Source organism: Centroberyx affinis, unplaced genomic scaffold, assembly GCF_046629955.1.
Source record: "Centroberyx affinis isolate AG114_WGS23_722 - 3 ecotype Tasmania unplaced genomic scaffold, CSIRO-AGI_Caff_v1 ptg003672l_1, whole genome shotgun sequence".
NCBI lineage: Eukaryota > Metazoa > Chordata > Actinopteri > Beryciformes > Berycidae > Centroberyx > Centroberyx affinis.
In genome coordinates, this window is record NW_027281572.1 from 46716 (window position 1) to 56058 (window position 9343).

Sequence of the window (9343 nt, forward strand, 5' to 3'; positions counted from 1 at the left end):
CACTCTCTCTCCTGTTTTCCCAAACCCGTATCTGTCAACAAGCAATCCCTTCGTTACAGAGCCGGGAAATATGGGGTAAAGCGAGATGTCTTCCATCTGTCCACAGCCATTATGCTTCCCATTAGGTGGGACATCTTCATTTCCATCGGGAGAGATGTGTGACTGGATTGAGCTGACTACTGTGCACTGATGGGGAGAGACAATAGACTGTCAGGTGTCCGGTCCCATTCACGCTACCCAGCCATCCATTTTCATTAGGCGTGTCAAGAAACGGACGGCATATTTTCTATTGGACTTCCACACATAATTTGTTCCAAATGCAGGGACCGCCATCAAAATGTGACAGGCCGCGTCAAGCGAGGGGAGCAGGAGGGAGATTGAATGGTTGCATGGTCGCCTTTTCGGAAAGCCTCGGTGACGAATGCCGCCCAATGTTTCCGTAGCACGATTTTTCATCTTGCGAGATCGTGCTTCATTGTTGGCCCAGAAGTGTCATTTTGCCACATTATGTGCATTTGTCATCTATTTAAGCGGGAGGAGATAGAGCAAATACAATTTATTAATCTCTGTTGATGTAAATTAAAACAAAGTCAAGGCACGGCTACGGCACGACCCACCAGTTTTCAAATTAAATGAAATATTCCACCAACCTCGCCTCTAAAAGTGAAAAATGATTTCTGAACATTTGCCCCTGTTTCATAATAACATCACCGGTGCGGGCAATTACAACAAATTATTAAACACCAAAGCTAACAAACAATTGCTCTCATTACCCATTCGTGTACCCATGAAATCCACGCAGGCTAAATTTACTCCTGCTACCATTGTGGATCCACTTACAGATTCATGGCCTTCACCAATTTCAAACAGCTTTCTTTTTGTTTTGTCTTGCAGTTAGGGATTACATTCAGCAGACTTCAATCTAATTGTCTATATTTACAGCTAACAAAGTTCAGAATTACAAGGCCCTCTATTATGAATTATAGAGTTTTTGCACGCAACCGATGCGGACTCATCATCTACTCAGTGGATTGATCATTAAAATGGTGTGGCAGTTCCACTCAATACGACTCAAATCCTGCTGTGTGACTACAGGGCTTCTCTGACACATTATCCACACACACTTAGCAGATAGCTTTCCATCTAATGACTCTCTCTGCACTCGCTCAAAGTCATCTTGCTGACACTCGCGTGAACTCGGCCCGATTAATATGCCGTGACTTGACATGACTGCCTCTGCCTGGAAATCAGATATTGGCCCCCGCTAATTTGGACAGTATACAGTACATGCTACATGAGCGCCGCTTCCAACTGCCGCAACAGATGGACCGCATCGACCGCCAATCAAAACAAGACCGAAAATAACTCGATACTAAACATTTTGTGTAGGAATTCTGAAACACTTCGGCGACTTGTCACCGCTAATTCTTGGTTGTTGTTTTTTTTTTTTTTGAGATTATTTTGGTGACATTTCTGCTCTGCTAGACAGCGACAGTGCAGAGTGACAGGGAGAGGCGGCAGAGAGGGAAGGGATGACATGCAACAAAGGTCACGGGAAGGATTCAAATCCGCGACGTACGTGACATGCCTCCATCCCGCCGCCCCGTCATGCTTATGTCTATGCTGAAACTTGCATACATTTTGCATTGTTATTTCCGTTCAAATTTTACATTTAATTAGATTTGCGTTTGCTTCTCTATAACAGGCTGTCTCATCCTTAAACCTGTAATTTACTGAGCTGTTCGACAAACAAAGTGCAGTCGAGACCAGAAATGGGAGCTTTAGCTCTCACTGGGGTAATAATAATGATAAAAGCCAATAAAAGCCAATAAAACAAATTGCATAGCGCTTTTCTTAACAATGTGCTATAAAATAAAAGGAACAAAACAAAGATATAAACATATCACCACACAGATATAATACAGACACGACTTGCTGCCGACTCCTTTAACAGCCACAGCTTGACTCAGCGAAATTTAAACACCTTGTTGGAGTCCCAGCAAACAAAAGAGAGGAAAAGCAGATTATCAGTTCATCAAGCGGTAACAGGCTGATGAAGACGAAGAAAATGTAAATTAAAGTGGTAATCTGCAAAATCTGTGGGGGTTTTTTGTTTTGTTTTAGGGTTTTTTGCGACATCTTTGGTGTTAAGCAGCCATTCCTTACATATTTTTCCCATTTTCTGTTGATGCAGTTTGAGTTTCTGTAGGTGGCGCTCTTTTCTTTGTATGGCTATCGCTGCTTATGCTAACTACCCTAACTACCCAGTTCTTCTTCTTCTGTTTATTCCAAACAAACCGCTGTTGCTGCTTCCAGAAACCTGTGCACCAGAGGAGTTTTCCCGGGAAAGACCTACCACACACTGGGTGTTTAGAACAGAAAACGAATGGCTGGGGACTTCTAAACTAGTTACTCTACTCTGAAATCCATTCAAATTGTACTGTACCACTTGCCATATGTATCTATTTATTGCATCTTACCTATTTAATCAATGTTTAGACTGATGGAATAAATGTCTTAGGACCATTTAGTAGTACTTTTTAGGGTCTTAGGTGTTTTGTAGGTTGTAAATGTTACTGTATAATACATGCACTTTTTCAAATCTAGATGTGTTAGTAAACATATATATTAAATACTATCTGCTTAGTGTCTGGGCCCCTATTCTCAAGCTTCAGATAGCTTATCAGGGTGTCCCATTTCACACATCTCCATTATGTCTCATATGATTGTACTTTGTATTTTAACTGATTTGTGAATAAACTGAACTGAACGGAAAAGCTTTCATTACACTTAGATTTGTGTACAGGCTGAATCGCTATTGTGTTATATCAATTAAAAAAAAATGTCACAGATTATTACTTTAAATGCAACTTGGGTGATAACTTTCCATCAAGCAGTATTCCATCATGTTTCCCAATCTAACCCAAAACTTGCAACACACACATCGTGGGCAGCGTTTTCACAGACTATCTTTAAAGCCGTCCCCCAGATGGCCCAGGAGATGGTTTTGAAACGAGCCCCTGTGTGAAGGCTCCATGTAACCTGGCCCCAGATGCACAGGGAAAATAGAGCAGACGGCGAGTTAGCCAACAGAAACAACTGACACTGCTGTCACTGGAAAGGATGATGGTTGAGCTCTATGGGAGCTAGAGCAAGGCTGCACAGGCAAACTCACAAGGCAGGTGCATCACTTCTTAGGACATTTTGTTGCAGGTTTTCAGGTTTTGATACAGGAGGCAGGGTGTGTTTGTGTGTGTATGTGTAACACAGAAGATGAAAGTTATGTCTTTCTGGAGGGGATGGGGGAGAGGTAGCATTCAGTTTTGAGAATAAATCAGAAAGAAAGTAAAGTCCAGTGCAGTCTGGGCTGTCACGGCTGGTACGGAGGCTAGACCGTGACCCCCTTTGTGTATGGAGGAAGTGCCATGCCCAACCGTGACTTCGGGCCGCGGACGTCGGAGCAACCTATGTATGTTTGAATGAAATTTTCCCCTCATCCTAACAAGCCCGGCATTAACGCGAGTTCCTGGAAAACATCTGTAGCGTGTTAGGCAGAAAACTATCGCAGTATTTACACAGCTAGATCAATAGAATTCAGCAGGGAGCTCTTTCTGTGACCCGTGCTAACAGATGGCGGAGCTCTCTCACAAGGTCAGCGCCGGGTTTGTCAATACATCTCATTCTTGGTTCAGATCAATCCGCTAATTGGAACTGGCCGTGTGTAACCAACGGTCATGATATCACAGGACGCTCGTTACGTGTTTCTGATCAAAGATTTTGACGGCCATTGTGATAATGAGGATATTGCAAGGGAGTGCTGAACCCGTAGGCTTAGTATCCAAACGAGTGTAATGGAGCACATTAACCTGAAAGTATTTGAATATTTGAGACTTTTTTTGAGAGATTTATTCCAAATTGAGATATCCACCACATCCTCCATGAAAAGTATAACGCCTGCTCTTACAAAAGATGATTCCTGGCATCAAAGTAAAGCCTATTACGGGTTGCTATTGAAGTAATGAGTCATCTTAAGACAGCTAGTTACAAAAAAAGCTGTGTTTTTGAGGATACAACAATGTGTTTTTGTGACATTGATGGATGAATCTCAGAATGCATTTTTTTTTTTTTTTTTCTTCACACAAAATGGATATAGAGTTTTGGCATGAAACATCATCAGGCTAAATTACTAATGAACTAATATCCCATTATATACACTACCAGTCAAAAGTCTGGACACACCACATTTTTCTTTATTTTTACTATTTTCCACATTCCATGAATCATGCAGTGACCAAAAAGGCGTTAAACAAATCAAAACTATCTTCTATTTTAGATTCTTTAAAGTAGCCGCCCTTTGCCTTGATGGAAAGGCAAAGGCTTTGGAACTAAATTCATACATAGGCATCAACTTCACTATTTATGTTTGTCTCAGAAACTAATTTCAAGAATTTAAGCATAAGCCTTTAGATCAAAATGGCTTTAAGATAATGAAAAACATAGTACATTCAATCGGGTGTGTCCAAACTTTTGACTGGTAGTGTAGTATTCTACTATGAGCTCTTAATCTTAAAAATATAGTTGATATGTTCATTTTTACAGACATGTAATTATGTGTATACTATGCATGTGTATAAAAGTTGTTATCCAGTTTCCCTCGAGGCTCAGCAGGCTGCAGCTCAATGTGTTCACAACATCAGGGTCTGAATCCAGTCTCAGGCCCTCTGTCACCCCCTCGTTTTTCTTCACCACGGTCCTATCTGTAAAAAAAAATCTTAATAAAATAAATACACAAATATCACACTGTTTTGACAAATGAATCCTTGCAAATAGTTTCTTTACAGGGAGCACAGTGGTGGACGCTCGCTCCTCTGCCAAAACAAAAACTGCTCCGTGTGTGTGTGTGTGAACCGAAAAAAAAAAACGAGGCCGTGTTGCTTATAGGTCATGTCATTTTTTTTTTTTTTAAATATGACACACTTGTCACAGTATTCATCTTGCCTCGTGAAATGCACGCCCTCTCATATTCGGGATACAGACAAAGACGTGAGTGTGCGGCACATGGAATCATTTTCACGGTCCAAAACATGGTCACTTATTTTCCCCTCTTATCATGAGCGCAGACAATATCCTCTAGTTACTCAGTGCCTGTCGCGGCGAGAGATAGCGAGACGAGGAATGCGAGTGGTGAACAGCTTCTTTATGACAGTGCGTTGAGATAGTAGCCTACACCCACACACGCCTGCCTGCACACACACACACACACACACACGCAAATAAACACACACTCATGGAGCTCTCATTTCTCAAATAGTAAAAGCATGAGAGCATCCAATAGTCTGGTAAACACTACATTTTCAGAGTGCTGTAGATCAGCACTGTATTGACCGGATAGGTATGCAATGAGCCACCGTCAAAGAGAGAAATAACATAAAAATGCGCCGAGACCCGAATTCGCCATGGAATGCGTTCGGATAAATAGCGTTGAATACCAGAGAACAGAATGGGTGCCCTTGGTTTGTATTTCCCACTATGTACAGACTAATCGCTAACAGGCGAGCATGCGGAGACGAGGTGATGTTGATCCGCGCTGTCGATGCAGGAACGCCCCGGGACCGCTCTTTTATTCATGCTATACGAGCTCCAGGACAACACCGTTATGTCGCTAAGTTACAATTCAAGATTTTATTATAGATAAACACCTAGGACTGACGCGGTTCATAAAAAAAGTATTAAGAATTTATGTCGTGGTATCGAGTGTTGAGTGGGCCACATGTCAGGATTTTTAGCACCTCGTTAAAAGTCAAGCAGAGCATGAATTATGTATGTGTGAAATATTGTTCCCCTGCCCTCGCTGTGTTTCGGGGGGATATTGTTGGGTGCGGAAACAAATCTCAGAGCCACTTCAGCTGTTCCATTTAAGAGCAGTTTACATACATAAAGAGGGCTATGGGGGAATTAGGATCAGGAAAAAAGGCATCGCACGCATAAATAACACAGAGGAGACATAAAGAATTCGCATTGTCGTCAGCGGTGGTGAATTGCGACGGCTCGGAAACGTCTGCGGATGGCTGATAGGAAATGGAGCAAAGCCTGTAGTAAACTTAAACAGCTCTAAGTCTGATTTGAAATCCCTTCGCACTCTGTAAATCACATAGCTGGGAACTCCTTGGATCTGGCACTCAGTAAATCACAGTCCCCCTCCTGGAAAGGTTCAAGTTTGGAGGTTAAGCAGACAGACTCCCATGATCCTCGGGGTCACTTGTTAGCTTTTGGAGAAGACAAGCTCCCCCAGAAGAAGCTTTCAGTGGCGCTCTTCGGCAAAAAAAAAAAAAAAAAAAAAAAAAGGAGCAGAAGCTGACGGAATAAATTAATTCTGTCATTTCGTTTCTCAGAGGCCCGAATGTGAGATAGCTTATTTTAGCCGTGCTTTGTGACGGTTCTAGCCAGAGGAATGCGACAAAGACAGACTGAGGCCTTCGCTCACACCCAGAACGCATGACATCCCGTCACTTCACCCAGGAAAACTTTGTCTCCGACTCTCTGAGAGCTTTACATGTGAAGTGTCCTTGAAGTGTGATGTCGGTTATCTGCAGGACACACATTTATCTGTTGCCAGACTATGTGGTGTGACTGTGACGTGCGATTACAAGCTTTTTAATCCGACATTAAAAACATCAACAGAATCAAGGCCACGAGCGCACCAGTGGATGAGACAGTATACAGTAGAGCAGTATAACTGACGTCTTATTTAAGTCAATTTGCATACAAGCTTGTGAATTCTCTGAAGTTTCCATGCAGTGTAAGTGATACTGGAACTAAATGTAGAGCCTTCAAAATGTATTCTTTGCACGTTGTACAAAATGATATTGTCATACAGTATCTGCAGCAATAAAAGCAGAAATGGAGTGATCATGTGCGTGGCTGGTGTCAATTTACTTTCACTGCAGTCAGTTAAAAACGTGGATTTTCTTCAAAATAAAAAACGGAATCCTTTTGCCACCACCAAAAGGTCTCCAACAGCAATCATTTGTGGAGGGAAAAAAGGCCACATAAATATTACATGAATTGCAGTTTCAATTTACATTTTGAATTGAGCAAAGCGAAAAGCGAATTGACCCCTAATACTGATCACAAGTAATTCACTTTTTTTTTCTTTTTATTTCTGTAGATGGCTGCTAATGGAAAAAGACACATTTCTGGCCGCCTGTGTGGCACATGTGTGTTTGGTCATGTGCTGAAATACCAGAAAAGCACAGAGCAAAACCTACTTTGCATTGCAAAACAAAAACATTGCTTGTCAGTTTAGATGTGGGGTGGGGAGGCAGGGGGGTTGGGGGGGGGCGAGGGGGGTTGGGGGGGTGCACTCGTTGTCAGCGCTCACGCCTACGGAGAACCCATCTCAACAAATTGTTTGTGTCAGCTGAGGGATGGAACGTGAGGCTCTGTTGTGGTTTTGAAGTACAGATCAATGTCAGGCGTGAAGTCCCAGCCCGGCGTGGCGCAGGGGGGGCGGAGGATCGCAGGACCTGGAATTTAAATGACGTTGACTTCTCCGTGTTGTCCCCCAGCAGACCCCGGCGGCTTGACGCGGCCCGGGAACGGCGGGAACGGCGGCGGCGACGCTCCGAGAGGCCGAGGGGAAAGGTGTCTGATTTCGGCCGGGCGGGCTTGTTGTTCGGAGCCTCGCAGCGCTTGATTTCGGGGTCACAGGCTCAGGTCTCAGGAGGGCCACAGCTGCCTCACTGCTGGCCAGATCACACACACCCTACACCCCCTACACCCCCCCACTCCCTACACCCCCCCCACCCAACCACCCCTCTGCAGCAGGAACTGACATGACTTGTTCCTAGGATTAGATTGCTGCATTGTTTGGACTACAGGTAATACTGCATATAATACTGTCTCATAACTAAAATATACTCTCACAGCAGATACAAGCAGCCACAAAAGATCATATATGTATGTGTGCACTGTATGCATGTATGTATGTAGGCCTACGTATGTCTAATTAAAGGTGCTACAGTTTGTGTTTCTCACACACATTTCCCATAAACCCTGTTGCTCCCTGACGCAAAGATGATGTTTCTACTTGTCTCTACTCCTCCTCCCTGCTGATAACACCCACTGATAACATGCATTCAGACAAGGTAAGCTAACATGAAGTTGAAACTATGCAGTTAGAATAGTGGAACTGGAATAAAGTTATTTGCAAAGTAAAACTGTTCCTGTTTTGTGCCATAAAGCAACCTCCCTTTGTGCTGTAAAGCAGAAGATTTCCCGCCAAATTATACTAATGTTTCAAAACTAATGTGGTAATGACTTCTTGATTTTACAATGCTACATGTAGCCCCTTTAAAATATATGCACTTATAGTACTTGGTACTTTGGATAGTGTCCAATAAGTGAAACATATATACATAAAAATGTACATATGTCATTGTACTGTATGTAAACACACACACATGTACATTCACTCTGGATATTCTAATGTGTATGTATGTGTTATATATATAAAACTAATTACATGTATAACAGATGTAGATGCATCTGTCATACTAAATATGTTGTGATAACAGGTGAGATTCAGAATAATAATTTCCGTCTGTGTTTAACTATAGAGGAATATTTGAAGGCTTATTTGATGTTGAAGTGTTTGCTCGCTCACCCTGAAGCACCAAGACTCTCAAGGAGGTTTATCACCTTTCCTGCGTTTTCCAGTTCATAAGACGTTTGCTCTCAGCGTGTCCTTCGGCCAGTGTTGACTTGCTGTCTGTTGAATCTTGTGCAACATTCTTTAAGAATCCGGACAGAGTGAACCTTTGACCTTTTGCAATGACGCAGTACTACTCTGCTGTTGCCAAGAAAGACATTCGGGTTCTCACTCTCAGATGAGTCACTGTTTTGTCAAACACAGCAATTTCCTGACGCTTAGCAGTCTGTCACTCTCTTCTTCTTGAATTACAGAACAGAACATTTCTAAAATGCTGAAATGGGAATTTCTAATGGGTGGTGGCAGACCAGAAAAAAAGGATTTGATCTCTGTTTCATATATTGAGTAGAAAAGAGAGTATATTAAAAGATGATCTAATCAGAAAGTGCATGTACGATATAAGAAAATTAAAGGTGCATTAAGTAGGATTTTTACTGTCCCAAAGCACCAAATGTGCTCTGGAACAGTATCATATCAGCAGGGGGTTGATAGGGTTGTTGATCAATACTGATGACTCGACGATTACCTGGCCAGGTGCTAAGATTTCTGGCTTTGAAAACTCACTTTTCTCCCTCAACTCTGTTTTGGAACAACACCGCCTCCATCACATTTTGTTCTCAACCCAAAAAAAAG